The sequence below is a fragment of the Neopsephotus bourkii genome, unplaced genomic scaffold (assembly GCF_033783945.1).
Source record: "Neopsephotus bourkii isolate Nb327-2 ecotype Australia unplaced genomic scaffold, CSIRO-AGI_Nbou_v1 NB_653, whole genome shotgun sequence".
Lineage (NCBI taxonomy): Eukaryota > Metazoa > Chordata > Aves > Psittaciformes > Psittacidae > Neopsephotus > Neopsephotus bourkii.
This window is the reverse complement of record NW_026901152.1, coordinates 283,834-300,284: the sequence shown is the minus strand read 5'-3', so window position 1 is coordinate 300,284 and position 16,451 is coordinate 283,834. Positions and strand designations below refer to the sequence as shown.

The 16,451-nt window shown below is 37.9% G+C and overlaps 1 protein-coding gene across 2 annotated transcripts in view; it reads left to right on the top strand.

Moving 5' to 3' along the window:
• The window catches only part of LOC133211693 (dystrophin-like), a 431,855-nt gene that overhangs the window by 158,305 nt on the left and 257,099 nt on the right, over window positions 1–16,451 (top strand). The window lies entirely within an intron of this gene.

Sequence of the window (16,451 nt, the reverse complement as noted above, 5' to 3'; positions counted from 1 at the left end):
TCATAGGAGGTTCATGAACGGAAAGAAGCAAAGTTGCCAGCTTACTCACTGCAAGTTAGTTGCCTCTCTCTACAACTAATTAAGTTCAAGGCTTTGAATAAGTAGTTCTAAGTTGCTTCATTACATGGCAAAGTGCAACTTTGACCTGTCTGGAACACCTGAGCCACAGCACATTAGGGAGGTTCATCATTTGGTAGCGCAAGCTCCAGCATGCTTCCTCTTCCCTGAATCAGTCTCTGCCCGATTACTGTAATGCACAGCAAGTACTTTATAGCAAATGCAAATAACCTTCCAATTACATGACTGAAAGGAAAGACTTTTAAAATGCATGGCTTTTGGTGGTTTGGAAAAGAAAATAAATCTTGCTTTTAGTTCCCAGTTTAAATTTGGTTTGATAATGACAATGAGTTCTGTCTTAGTTTTTTTCATAATTAGGAGGGACCAAGGGAACATTATCTTTTTCAGAGTCTTATTTCTTGTTTCTTTTGCTGTTGCTTTATATTTGCTTGCTTTACTTTTAAGGATGATCTTGCATATTCTTGACCAGAAGTTACTGGTTTAAGTTTTATTGTGTCTCTGATAAGGCTCTCTCACTCATGGGTAGGGAGCCCAGGGGATATTAATGTCCCATCGCCTTTCTCTCCAGTTAAATCCCTAGTCTCTGCTGCTTGCCCTTACAGTTTTCTAGAGATAACTTATTAGCATTTTTTTTTAGTTTATTTTTTCAATAACTATTTAGCATTTTTTCAGAACACCAGCAAAATCCTTGGAGCTCTTTTCTAGAAATTAAGGGAGCCACTGGTTTTCTGTGGCAGTGGTCCTGTCAAATTAATTAAGGATAATTAATGGTGATGTAGATTTACTTGCAGTCATCTGTGTGCCTAGACGTATAATAAAATTCTGGTTCCCATTCTTAAGAGGAGCCAGTCCAGTTTTTGTGACAAAACATTGACTCAAATCAGTCTGACTTTTGAAGCCTTTTTTTTTTTTTTTTTTGGTTGGATGTGTTGTGGGTGTTTGTTTGTTTGTTCTTTAATGCATTATTTTTAAAATATCTTGTTTCAGATTTATCCATAGAGCTTCTGACTGTTTCGGTCTGTCATAAGTCCATTACAACTTTGTTGCATCTAAAGTGCAGACTGAGTCCTCACCAGTTTGGTATGCTGAAAACATTGCTGTGGGGGGAAGTAAGAGAGCTGCTGGGCAAACCTAGGATTAAAATTTTGACAGTCTAATCAAAGAATTCACTGTCCAGTTACAGTGCTATTGACACTTCGTGATCATATGATTTATGGTTAATAGCTATACACAACCTTCCTAGTATCCACCCTTTTCTCTGTGTTAGTTCACCTTTCTGCTACCTCCTCTGCATTTTAAGATGGAAGTTTTTCCCAGCCTGGGCCGGAGGAATTCAAGGAGTCATTGCATCCCTCACAGTCCTTTGCTGCAAGGAGGGTGATGTCACTGTTAATGGTTTCTTCCTTCTTGCTCCAGGATGCACGAGTGGGTTTGGTATGCGTGCTGCCACACTGTCACCTTGCTGTCTAATCCCATGTCAGACACTCTGTGTGTTCTGCTTTTTAAATATGGTTGCTAGTACTCCTTTATTACCCTTAAAACTGGTTTTGCCCAGGCTGAACAGGTATGACAATGAGGGATACCACTCCCAAGGGGTTTATAGCCCAGGGTCTATGGGGGTCAAACAGTGCCCATGTTCTTGGGTCAAAGGCAGTTCATTTTACACACAGTAATGCCTTGATTTTACTGTGTACCAGTTACAGAATTGCATGTAAGAAGAGGTTTGGGCCCTGGGGAGCCCCCAGGGGGATGCTCCACCCAAGATTCAGTTCCGACACCCACTGTGCAGCTTTCAGTCCGCATCCTGCCTTCATAGAGCCTCCAAAGTCTTATAGAGGCTTTAATATGAGTAAGCCAGGAGATGCCTGTGTAATGAGGCTGGTGGGCAGCTGGGCATGCAGACCTCCACCTTCACTGCAGTCAGCCTCTGCATGATTGAATTGCGTTGGTTTAAGAGAAATGTTTCTGACAGCATAACTGAGCATAGTGTTGCATTATCATTATTATTCTCTCAACCCCTGGAGATAGTTTTAATGGTTTTGCTTTTCTCTGTTGCCTTTTTACATGCGTTTTAAAGTTCCATTAATGTGGACTTTCCTGGGTCTCCCTGCACATCTGTAAACTGGTGTTATAGTCTCTGTGTGTGTATGAGTGTGAGGGAGGAAGGGGAGCGAAGGGAGGGTCTCCTTTTTTTCACTACCTTCCAGATCCTATCAGAGACAGTTTATATTTGATAGAAGGCTTGATGTGGTTTTGCATGTTAGATGTCTTCATATTGTCATTCAGCACGCTTTTTAATTTTATTGTTCTTTTCATTTTAGATTCATGTTTTTTCCATATGTAATAAAAAAATGTAGGATTTTTTATTCTCTCTGGCGGTTGGAGGAAACTCTCAGTTAATAAAAGCCCCTGCTCAAATAGAAGCATCTTTGATAAAAATTGCCCCCCAAATAGTTTTGTCAGAGTTCCGGAATCTCACATCCTGTTTGTCTCAGGGATGTGTCTCTTTCGGGGAAGCTTTTAAACTGCATTTAAATTAACTGACTGCTATTTTTACATAAAGGTATGTATTTTAGCAATGTTCCACTTTTGGAGGAAATAATTTTTAAAAGATGCCTTTAAGACACTGAAGGTTTACATCTATTTTCTAAGAATTTTGTTATGAAATGTTCAGATAGATTATTTGCAAAATGAGTGAGGCAAGCAAAACCAGACTTAATGCATGACAACCTCAGCTTCTCTTGAACTTGAAATTTAGGTGTATTTTCAGTGGAGCTTTTAAATCTTTACCTTACAATGGCAAGCTATTTATTTCTAAATAGCAGAGGTGAGGCTGAAGGAAAAAAAAACAGTTTAAGGACATAGAAAGAGAAATAATCTATAAGGGCATATCCACAAGTGGAAAAAGACACATAAAGCTGATGTGGTTTTTACAGTGAGCTAATAGCTTAAGCCTCATCTGAGACCTTTAATTGAGCCCTCAAATTGGCCCTGTGTAAGATAACACCATTTTCTGAGTTAAGGTAGGAGAGCTTCCTAACACTAGGGTGTCCACATGAAGAGTCAGAAGTAATTACTGACAATTAAATTCACATGCACAAAGTCCTCCATGCAGGCAACCACCAAGATAACTAGAATGGACCATGGGATTCACGTGGACGATGAGTATATAGCCATTGTCTCAGGCTGTCATGAGAATATTCATGCATATGAAAACAGCATTGATGGGATTTAATTTCGAGATCACTTGTGGCAAGAGCTTAGCACAACAGCATATATTGCAATTAATATCTTTAAAGCAATTGTGTATGTTTATAACATATCCTGACATCAAATCATGGGTAGTAATCTGATAGTAATGCTCTGGAGGGGCATATCAGTAAAATTTTTTGAACTATGTTGAGCTCTAAGGCTTAATAGGCTAGGAATGAAGTAGGGGACAGGTGAAATATTTCTATAGTAATGCCATCACACCTTCTCAATGTTTTCTTCTGTAGCAAGAGCTTAGCTATTGTGCAATACTTGATAAAGTTGATTATGTGAAGAGATACTTCCTGAGCAAGGATTAGACTCAGACAAATTAAAGATTGATAGATTAGCAGTTTCCCTAGAAAAGAAATCAAGAACTGTCACCACAAGGAGCATGTACAATGGTTCATAACTTGCATTATCCATCACTGAATTGTGACTGGACTGATAGCAGTGAGTTAAGAAGATCCAAGCTGGTTTATGCAGTTTGTGAACCAGGAAAGAGTCATGTGTATCTCTTAGTTGAATAATCGCTGAAGTAATTTTGTGAACTGTAGCCACATAGAAGACTTCAGTGGTCTTAAGGTTTCTCTTATTTCTCGATACATTTAAACTAGGGTGCCTAGAAGACCATTCCAGTACTGGATATAGCAATTACCCTATTTCTGTCAAAATCTGTATTACAGTGTGTCCTGGACATTTGCCATTTCCTCCCACATTCCTTGTCTATATATCTACTATAAAATGATACTATAGCTGTGTATGCTTGCATATGTTTATGTATTGTATTTGTGTATATGTATATATCCAGCCACATACATTTACCAATTTTACTTTTCAGTGTAGATTTTTTAGTCAGTCTGTAGGGATAGTTATTCCTAATAGGTGGATATTTCCTTCTGCTTTCTCCCATGCTCTCTGCTTCTAATGAAGCTCTTGAGCGAAGGGAAAGGCACATAATCTTAAATAAAGTAGAATATTGTATTATTTCAGTTCCTCTGGTGATTTATGTTGGAAACACACTTAACCTTTTATTTTCCCATGCCATGAATTGAACTGCAAGGGGATATATATGTATGTGATGCATATTTTGGGACTTAGGTGACTCCCTTTCTCTGTATGCTTCAAGGAAGGAAGAAAGGAGAAATGCTATGTTAATAAACAAGATATTTTGATATAATGACTACATAATTAGTAAATATTTCTGAAGTAGTATCAGTGGTAACAACCAATGCAACTTGCATATTGGGAAGCAAAGGCTGGTATCCTCTTTCAATCCATGAATTCTCTAAAGCGAAGAATGATTTTTTGACTCCTTGCAATATTTTGGAAATTATAAACTAAGGATACCTCTGCCTTACACATCTCTTTAGTGTTAGTATTTATCCTTTCTCCTGAATGTATATGAACCCGTATTCAAAAACAGTTAAAAAGTCACACTGCATCATGTAGCGATGACTATACTGTTACGCTTTACAGAGTTGGATATTCATGTTTCTTGTGAAACTGTGGAAAAGGTAAACTGATTTACATATTTTTGTTAAATAGACAGTTATCTCCTCTCGCTTGTGCTGCCATCAGTGGTTGTCACTTATTAAATATCCAGTTACTTAACTTGAAACGGGAAAATCTTTCATACCAGGAAAAAAAATTCCAGAAATTAAAACCACCACCGAATTCTTCTATTGATAGTTACAAAAATGATGTACCGTTTTCTCTCTCACAACTGAAATGAAATGCTGCCTCTGCAATGAGACTTTGAATGCTGATTTTCAGCTGTGAGCATTTTCCTAGCTGAATTATAAACCCTTGAAAGCAGGGTATATTGTAAAAAGGTGGAAGCTCTTTAATTTTTTGTCATGCAAACACTGCTGTACTAAACTGTGTAGCACTATTAAATTCAGAGGTGGCTGTAACTGCAAAAAATGAGAATAATACCAGTGATTTAACCTGTGTTGCACTGTTCCCATCAAAGCTTACTGGCAACATTTTGCCTGAAAGGCAATGGGACAGAGGAAATAAAGAAACGACTGCCTCTGCTGGGGCTGAAAAGAGCTGGTATGACATTGTTTGCAGAGTGTTGCTAAGAACTTGAATGGGGAAGAGGCAGGTGATTTTCCTTTAGGAACATCTGAGGAGAGTGTGGGAGGAGACCTGCTGCCCGCACCAAATTTCTGCTGGTGCCAGGGAAGAGGTTGGTGTGAAGGTGAGCTCCCAGGGTAGCTGGGTGACATGAGCCTTCGGCATCCACAGCATCCAGTCACAGAGCCCTGTAATTTAGCTACATGTAGGTTGAAGAGGTACTTCTTTTTGCTTGTTTTGAACAAGCCACCTGCTGATTTTCCTTCCTCTTTTGTCTCTTTTGTATCCAGCTCTTGTGCCAAGAGACATACTGAAAAATTGTTCTCTGTTCATCTTTAAAGACTCATGATTTAGTACACCTCAGTTATGTTCAGCTGCAGTCTTTCCTTTTCCAGGTAACTTAAATTCATACAAAATGTCCTGCTGCGTCAGACCAATGATGCATTGGGGCTGAGATTATTTCTTCAGCAGATAGCAACAGGACATGTTAGTCAGGTACAGCATGTGAGCCTGGGCACTTCCTGAAGTCCATTTTCTCGTTGTCCCCCAGGCACATGCAATTTATGTATTAAAAATGCTAGTGGTTACATTCTGGCCCTATTCTTTTTAGTATCTGTTTATAGACTTGTACCAGCTGATAAGCAGCTGCCTCCATAAACTCCTTGGGAAGTAAGATCCAGAAGCTGGTAGCCCACTGGCTGAAAAAATACATTCTTACTGACTTCTAAACCAATCAGACATCATATACCCCTAGTTTTCATGTTGCAAGATTTGGCAAGTAACTTCCTTATGACACTTGTTCACCCCTTCATGCTTTTCAAGTCTCAGTCCTATCTGCCCTATGTACCTTGAGCCTTCTCTGCAAACTGAAGCATCCCAGCAAGTTAAGTATGCTTGTAAGCAGCTCCAGCCCCTTGTCTCAAGTTGCTCTTCTCTAACTCTGTTTCATCCTCCTGCACACAGCCCTTCAGGTATGGATGCACCACAGGCTTCTGTAGCAGTGAAGTGAACCCGTCAGATTTGTTCCCAGCACATGTGGAGGTGCCCAGCATTAGGTTGGCTCCTCTTGTTCACTTTGCACATTGAGATGATGATTTTGGAGAACTGTCAGTGATGATGCCAGGACCTATTCCTGCACTCGTACCTGCCAGTATGGGCCTCAGCCCCTCTCTGCCATGGTTCAGATGATACGTCCCTTGATATATAATTCTGTGCTCCTTCCTTGGTTGTGTGCATCCCCTGGGCAATATCTTCCTCCTTGTCAGGTTCAGAGGACCTAACCTGCATGCTCATTCACATTCCCCTCACCTTAGCTTGAAGGCTCTTTTTTAGTCATTCTTTATATGGAAGACATTTCTCCCTAGCTTTCAATCATTTCTGTTGTCCTTACTTTTCCTGCTATATCTTTTTAGTCATAGGAGAAGTAGAACAGCCCACAGTATTCAAAGTATGAACATCTGAAGACTTTAAATAATACTGTAATGATATTTTGTATGGTGCTCTCTATTTCTGTCATAGTAATGGCCAGCATTTGATTTGCTTTTTGACAGCTTGTAAGATGGAGTTGATATTTTCATAGACCTTTTATAACTCTAAGATCTCTTTCCTGAGTGGTAATAACTAGTTCAGAGCCCATGCTGAGTACATAAAGTTGAGATTTCTTTTTTTCCACATATTCTCGATATTGAATTTCATCTGTCTTTTTTATCATCTAGTTGACACTCCGAGACTCTTCTGCATTCCTCTGCAGCCAACTTTCATTTTTATTTCCCTTTTATTTCCCTGAATACCTTAGCACTATTAGAAAACATGAAAGTTGCCTTCTTTATCTAGATCCTATGTAATGGTATAAATTTACCATATTAGTATATATTTATATTGGTATATATGGTATATGTTCACCAGCTCTGACACTGATCTGTGAAACTTGCTGGTGACATACACAATTGAGAAAGCTGAATGCTTTTGGTATTTTTTTCCCTTTTGTCTGTTAACAATTTGTGAGAGGAATTTGACCTCTTATCCCATCACAACTTTGTTTCTTTATAGAGGATCAGTATTGACATTTTCTTCAATTGTATAAACTATACTTCTTTTGACTGTGTGCTTAGTGATGCCTTCAAAGAGCCCTACTAGATAGAGGAAGGGTGGTTTCCCTCTGTAAAAATGCATTTCCCACTACTTCATATCTGTGTCTGTTAATTCTGTCATTAAAATTTCTGTAAATTAGATGGATACCACAATCAGACATTATGGGTTTTAGTTTCAGAAGAGTTGTTTTGGTTTTTTTTTAAATGTGGATTGCATTTCGCACCTTTTATCCAGGTCATATTGACACAGTTTTACATGGTAGCTAAAGTAATTATTGTGATTTTGATGTATTTTGTACTTGAAATATGTATCATCATCAAATAATTTCAAGCTTATTTGTATATTTTAGATTAAAAAGTAATTTTTTCAGTTGTACTGGTAGACTTTGATGCATCTATAGTCTAGTCAAGAACATCCTTATGAGAAAATCTATACGGGTTGTCATTGGAATGATTGCAGACTGAGAGTACTTTAATCTGAAACGGTTTTTCTGTTTTTTTTTTTTTTTTTTTAAATAAATAGTTAAAACCAAAGTCATTACTTGTGCTGCACTGGTAGGGAATAAATCAGGTATTTAAACATTGGCCATTTGAAATGTTTAACAGTGACTGGAACTGCTGCCTTGGGCGGATGGTTCTCACCCAGTGTGTGTGGAAGACCTGTGCCTTTCAGGAGAAGCAAGTATAGGCCAGGTAAGATGCCATGAAACACCTAAAATAGTATTAGATAAATGAAGTTCAGCCATCCGAAGCTCTTGTAAAAAGTCTGCAGAGATTGTAACCAGTACTTAGATCTCCAAATTCGTGTGCTGCTGTTGTCCTCCATATGGGATATGTTGCTCTATTTTCCATGGATTGATCAATTTTAAAGAATTTTAAATTTAGTTCACCTTATCCAATGTTAATATATCAACTAGTTTTACTTATGTAACATGCATAATCCATGATTTACTGCATAAAAATAGGTTAAGGCAAATTTTACTCATCTGAAAGCAGGCACTTGGGCTGTGTGTAAGAGGATCTATAAATAGAAAAGACTGCCAAAAATTTCTGGTTTCCATACTAATAATAAAGCTGTCCCAGTTCTGATCTAAATTATATTTTGAAATTCACATGAAATATTTTTAGAGGAAGTAATTCTATACACACAGCACACAACTGCTTTGGAATTTGTCAATCCATGGGTCTCATCACATACGTATTTGCATACATACTGCATAAGCAACTAACATGCTCAAAAAAAAACCCCAAAAAGCCCTCAATTTGAGGTTCATGGATGAAGTTAAACATTTTAAAACAACATTAAAAATAATTCTTCAGAGAATAGACTTTTTAGGTTTTAAAACTCCTTAGTTGGACCTCCTATGTTCAGTTCAGATTCACAAGTCACTTCAGCTGGCATAGGTTTACTGCAACTAGATGACTTAGTGAGTAGCTGGCTGTACTGATGCTCATCTTCTAAAAAGTGCATGCCTTCAAATAGTATCTATGTCTGTCTCTAGAAAAGTTACATGAATATTAATGCAATTTATGCAGTGATAATGACTCTTACAAATTTCAGTCTCTGATGGAAATGACTTGGAGTCCTGAACTGATCATTTTGATCTACTTTCCTTAGCCATGGAGTTGCTTTGAAAATCCTGAGAAATGCAGAGCCATTCTGTACTTATCTCTGAAATAAGTTACCTTTTAAATTTATCTTTTTTTAATTTTTGTTTTTAGTGAGAGTTTACCATTCTGTTGTTTTGCTAAATAAGTTGGGTAACTTGTTGAATAAAAACTAATAAGTTTGCAAGAAAACTAAATTTTTCATTTTCTTCTCTGCTAGATTGGAGAAAATTATTCATGCTTTCCACTTAAAGGTCAAGCACTACCTAAGCTACTTGACAAAGTGTGTTATTTAACCAAAGCACTTCACCAGTGTAATTCATCAGGAATTGAGTATCACACATTTTGGGTGATACAAAGAGAGAATGCCTCCTCTGCTTTAGGTAAAACATTACAGATTAGATAAACAATAGATAGATAGATACATAGATATGCCACTGTTCTGAAAGGACACAGAATACCTGCTATTGCCAAACTGGAAATGAAGTGCACCTCTTGTATTTAAAAGTAAATAGATAATAGGAAGGAGAAGGGTGTGTGTGTGTGAGTTAATTTTTCGGGGTTTTAATTAGCCTTCTCCCTCCCCCAGTATGTTAGATTTACTAATTAAACATTGCTGTAAGAACATATGCTAGCATATCTTCGGTGTTATTGATCTAATCACATTAAAATATTATGAGCACTCTGCATATTAAATATGTAATCTTCTTAATCTTATAGTGCTGAGGATCCTATATGTTTGAATTTACCTAAGACTGAACTAATTTCTTTCAGGCCTAACAGATAATTTGTTTTTTACATGTGTGATTCTAACCCTGCTAGAATACAAGAGAGAAGAACATAAACGTGATTAAATTTAGGAAGGAATTTCCAATCAAACCAGGTTCTGTCATAGGACAAGAATCTTGAGCCCTTTTTAAAAAATTATTCATATTTCTACAGAGCCAATTACCTCTTTTTAGTGGGAAAAAAATTCCTAGTGATGCTATTAGCAAGAATTTATAGGCAGTTACTTGCAAGGCAGTTTCATGCTGGCTTTGTGCCCTCCTGATCAACACTGTCCAGTTTGGCACGGAATTGGGTTTGCAGCATTAGTGATATCCAGTATGTTTTTTGCTTTAAGTAAAAATTTCTTTGGTTTTATTTTCTGTGGGTTTATTTTTACATTCCCTTAACACATTTTTTTGTTTAGTGTCCTATTTTTTAATCATAGTTCACTTGCAGCAGTATCATTTTGCCATCATCTTGACATTTGTAACATCAGTTCTGCAGATCTGAATTAACTTCAGTTTGCCATTTTGATGTGCCAACCTGCATATAGACCTGCACAGAAATAATTTAACATTCATCCTAGTGTGTGCATTAATGATTCGTTAGACCTGAACTAACAGAATTCTATCATCATAATTTGCTCTCATAATAACCCAGTCTTCACAAATTTAATGTGACAGTTTTTTGCCACTGTGACTAAGGTTTGGAGGAATTGTCATCCAGGGCAACCTAAGGTGAAAGCAACGTAATTAAAACACAGACCCTTAATAGTCCTGTACTTTAAGGAGTTTGACACATATCTTAACATTTAATCATGCTGGCGTTTAGCACTTGTTTAGCTTGTAACTATTTTCTGTGTGGGAAAGAAAAAACCCTGAAGTTGAACAATGAGTGACTGGCAAAACTGCTGGTAGAATTTAGTTTTGGGATTGGGCATGTACGCCTGTGTCTGTTGGCAGCTCTCCTTTCACAGCACAATTAATTTTGTTTATGAGATGAATACAAACTGTATGTGACAGGTTGTATTAACCAGTCTGTAATTTTGGTTCAGAGAGTTACAGAAATAGGGAGGTGAAAGGCATTAGAGTTCTTCTACTGCAAAGTACAAAGAGAGAAATGAATCGAATACATTTTGTTACTCTTGACAAAATTTGTTAAACTTTTCTAGCTTCCACTTACAAGGGTTTGACAACCTCTGTGTCTATATGTTTTCATATACTTAAGTAACTTGGTATTCTCACAATGTTCTCCTAATATGAAATCTAAGTTGACTTTACCCAAGTAACACCCCTCTCCTTGGCATACATGAAAAGTAATAACAGCATTGTCATCTATAGATGTGGAAAGGCAGCAGCTATGTACTCCTTTGCCTTTCCTTCGAGACTAAACATGCAGTCTGTCTTTACAAAGGAAACTGTCTGTTTGGATATTTGTGATGCTTAACTGCTCCGTGTTTATCTGTGGCTTTTATGAAGTGTTGTGTCAAACCTGGACACAGCTGAAACATTGACTGGATCAGAGCAAAGCTGTGAGGTGACTGCGATCCTGAGTAGGCAGCTGGCACTTCAGCTGTGTTTCCCTGAAGGAATCTGTGTTTATGTTAGCAGCTAACACACGTCCTATGTAAAATGACCTTGAGTTGTCTTTGGCAGAGCTGATGCAGCTTGCCTGCAGACCTAGGTGAATTCTCTATCTAGTTAGTACGTATGGATTGTTGACTCTGATTCATAATTACCTCTTAGTTCCCTATTGATATTCTTTGCAATCAGCCTGGCATTTTTCCTCTGTTCCTTAGGTATGGTATTTGCTTTTGTTTTTTTAAATACCTACTTGTCTTCTAAACAAAATTTGGTTTTGTTTGCAGTTGTTTGTTTTTAACCATAGGAACTTATTTTCTTAGTAATGACATATAGGCACCTAAGTATTGTTTTCAAACATCTTCCAATTATCATTCACATTTTGGTTTAAACTCTTTCTCCTTACCTTTGAGGGTTTATAATTGTTTTAAACTTTGTGAAATTGAGGTCTCTTAAATGATGAATAATATGCACATGCATTGTTACCATCACCAGCACTCGCTTGTGCGCACACTTGATCTGTCAGTGACTTACAGGCATGTTAGTGTGCATGTGTACATGAAAATTGGTTAGCCTTTCACTATTTACATGTGATGCAAATAATTGAGTTCTTATTAGTTGCATTTAAGCAACTACTCATTGTGGGGTCTGGGCTCCGTTCCTCTCTAATGTTGATAATGTTGAATGCAGGTTGCCCTTGGGAGAGTTGCAGTGGCTTTCAGAAGTGGGTAAATCTGACATGTTTTGGACCCACTCCCAGAACATAACTGCACCAAAAGGCTTTACTTTGAGCTCGGGGACCTCATGCAATGTGCTGTGTCTTACTACTGGTCTGAGTGCCCATATTTTCTTCCTGTAGATGTTGAGAAGTTGGGGAGAGACAGTCTGATTTAAGCCTTTCATGGTCTGGACACTTAACCAAGAGTGTGCTAAGAAAAGAGAAAGCTAGTGCCAGACACCCACTCTCCTGCCAAGGGCAGGTTGGGGCAGGAGTCTATTTTAGATACTCAGACACTCTCCAGAGAGGGATACTCTCAGTAGGTTATGTGGGATGCTTATGGTCATTGGACTGAATTACATGCCTGAATCTAGAGAAAAGGAATTATTAGTTAATAAGAGTCTCTCTTCTGGTCATATAAGCCTCTCTAGAGACATTAAGAACAGATTTTTTATATGAAAAAATGAATAATTCTAATTCCTCTTTATTACTTGGTCTCCTACCATGTATATATCAGTAATTAAAATCTTTCTCATCTCTTCTTTGTATCCTTAATATTAGTTTTTATATAATTTGCTATTATTTCTTACAGTTTCCTTTTGATGGCTCAATATATCTTCTGAGTAGTCTGGTCAAGCTGACTCTGGTTAAGACTGATTTCATTTCTGTTGTGGTAAAACTTTCTGAAAGTCGGAGAATTGGTAGGGTTTGAGAATAAAGATCTGCAAAACACCATGTATATGGGAAATGGAGGCAGCAAATACTGTCCTGCTAAATGTGATTGGGACCTTGTGCCTAAGAGAGCTCCCCTAGGTAGAAAGGATCGTTTGTTCTTTAGGCTGAAGCTTTCCAAAAAGGATATCGATTCCTGCTTGCATGTTATGTTGAACTAGTATGAAGTGAGTCCAGCCCTTCTTTGTTCTAATGCTCTCCAAAAAACAGTAACTCCTATTTTAAGGTAACTATGGCACGAAGGAGATAGCATGCTTGGGGAGAGCACAAGCACAGTAATAAGCCACTGTTCTGGTTCATATGCTAGAGCATGTTTTCGAACAGAAGTATTTCATGATATAGGAATTAATGGAATGGAAACTAGATTGTTTTTAACAGTCCCCAGCATATGAGAGGGCTTTGCCTTGATCATTATATTATCTGTTAATTTTCAGTCTATAACCTTGTATCTTCCACACTTTTTCTTCCTGGTTTGCAGATCAAATAAGCATAGAGAAGAGACGAGAAAAAAAACACAACCCAAACCGAACACAACCTTGCAACCTGTACTAAAACTCCCTACACTGTATTCCTTTTTGAAGTAAAAATAGGCTAAGAAACAAAAGAACAAAGGAAAGTTCTTCAGTGGCTTACATTGGGAAGATTTCCTTTTTTCCTTTTTTTTTTTTTTATTTCCTAGGAAAATCAGAAGCTGTCTGTTTACTTCTGTTGTGATAAAAATGTCAAAGATTTGTTTTTCCTCTGTTGCTGAGACACAACTGGTTTGGTTTTGGTTTTCACAACAGGAAGTGAATAATAAAAAGACTCAAAGCGGGGGCCACCAGGGCAAACCCCCACACTGTGTATTAGTGCTTAGAAGATTCCTATCCCAGTTCTCCCTTCACATCAGTCCCACAGTCCCTAGAGCTCAGCTCTTCTTCCCACACAGATAGATGTGATAGATTTGCAAATACTGGCAAGAGCACAGAGACATCTTGTTATGAGCCTAGTGGCTATACTGAACAACAGGCTTGGATTGCCTTTAATTTTTTTAGGTCAGTGTTGGCGGGGAGCTAAAACCAGGGTGGAACAAAGGTTGAAATGTTTTCTGAAATTATAATCAAAACATCATCTGTCTTAGGTTTATGTTGTAAGTGCTGTGCCTGATGTTGAGTTGTATTGGCAAACAACATGTGCCACTGGGATGTCTAAAAGTCATAAGAGGTTTGTAAATCAGTTCTGCATGGCATGCTACCTATTTGTTATTTTCTTGTTTTATCTGTTAACAGAAAAAGAGATGCTGTATGTGTTAGACGATATAAAGGGCAATATGGTGTGCTTTCTTTTGTTGGGGGTTGGTTAGATGCTTATATCAGAGTAAATTACGGTGAGATGGAAGATCTGTTACTCTGTAGAGGATGTTAACATGAAGTTCTCATTTATTTATGTTGAACTGGGGATCCTTCCTCCCATATAAATTATTCTGGCTACTGTAATATTTATTTTCTATGTCAAAATAATAATTTTCCAATCGCATCTTCTCCTCCCTCTCCTGCCCCCTGCCTTCCCCTGCCAGAGAAGGGCAGAGGAGTCCTAAATTTCAGTGTAGCCTTTTAATATGGTACAGGAGAGGAAGAGTTAGACACCTGAGAACTTGGTTCCCATGGCCAGCCTAAGGTTTTACCGTTATCTTCAAGTCTTAACCTCCCTCTGATTTAGCTTGCTGACACCATAAACTTGGCTGCCAAATTTGGTTCTTGAAATCCATTTCTTTCCTAAGGTCATGATGGTGTATGCTGAACCCAGTATCCTGAATGGTCCCTGAACAGGCAGTTTATTGTTGGGCCTTGTTTTCTGATAGCTACTGGCCTCTTTGTCATTTTCTCCAGCTCTGCATTCCTGTCACGCTCATACCATTAGAAAGGAGATATTTTCAACTTTATCAATACTTGCATTTTGAAAGGACTTCTCAAGCAGGAAAACAAACAGCCTCTGTATAAAGTGTTTGTTAATGGGCAGCTAAAAGTCAGCCTAACCGTTACTCTGAAGAAGACAGTTTTCCTTATTTAACCCATTACTGACTGTAAAAGAGGAAGGCAACATTAAGAGTTTCCAGCAATCTTTTAAAAAAAAAATTAAAAGTTTTCCACACTTTTCAGCTTCTCTGTGACCTTGAAGCTTGCTCCTTTTCCCTCTTGTACTACAGGCATGGTAGTCTCAGAGCACTGAGCAGTGATGCTGCAGGTCAGAACCTGGCTACTTGCAGTATCCTGAAGGAAGAGTGAGGCAGGTGGCCTCTGACTACCTGCATTTATTGAGTGTGCTTTAATAACTTGACACAGGTCTACAGTGAGGCCATGACTTTTGTTGAAGAGAGCCAGAGCTTTTAAGGCTGGTTCAGAGAAAAAAACCCACACTATAAACAAGCAAACCTGGTGTGTCAAAATGCTTAACCTGTGCTAGGTTGTACATGCAATATAAATGTACACCATGCTGGACAATAGGGACTGACAAATGTGTATAAAACCTCTTTTCAGTAGAGTTGTTGTTTTTCAGTGTCAACCAATTACAGCATTCATAGCTGCTGGAAATAGAGGAAGGGAAGAAAACCTGGGTTTCCTGCATCTGGGTAATTAAGTTGTAAGCAATTGCAAACATTACCACTAGCACTTACTTGAGCCATGATTTAGAAGAAACCATTGAGTAGCTCTGTATTTCTTGCAGAGCCTGATCTGAGTATTCTCTGATGGTCTCAAAGACATTGTCAGAGACGATGAATAATACACATGAGTTTTGTGGATTATGACTGAAGTTAGGTGTAAAACAGACTGTCGAATTCTGTTGAGATGAAGGCCCTCTGATCATATTCAGAAAGAGAGATTTAGGAACCTGGAAAGATTCGAAGAAAAAGTTTGTCACCTTGAAATGAATAGGAGCCAGGAGGTTCACAGTTCTAGCATTAGACACCTACCTTCAAGATAACTTTCACTTGTAGTCTGTAAGTACATTACTGAGCCTCAGTTATTGACAGCATGTGCTATCAAGGGTGACATTAGATATTTTAAAACAGGACTTTTGCACAATAAGCAGTTCGTTTCCTGAGTTTGCTCAGTCTCCTTCTCCCTCAAATAATCAAAATGCTGCTGCTGTCGCAGCGTGCAGTGCTCTGCTTCAGATTATTTTCTACATCAGTTCATGACTTGCAGTTCCTGTGGGCTGCAAATTAATCCTTAGGAGTCTGTGGAATGTACTGTACATCCAGGTTCTCCAGTGTATTAATTTGACTATTGGTGTAGAAAATGCCAGTGGCTTTAAGGTTATATTTTGCACTTCATGTTTGTGTTTATTTTTCTGTATAATCCAGGAATTTACTTATAAATTTTTAATCACCATGAATCGACACTTGAACCTTTAAAACTGAAAAATAACTTTTTTCTTTTCTTTTTAAGGGAAAGATTTTTTTAAACTCGTGAACAGCTTAAAAGTGTTTTTTCAAATGACTTTTCAAATGTAACCACGAATTAATAACAGGGTTCTTTATGGCCTATCTCAAAAGGCCAGATATAT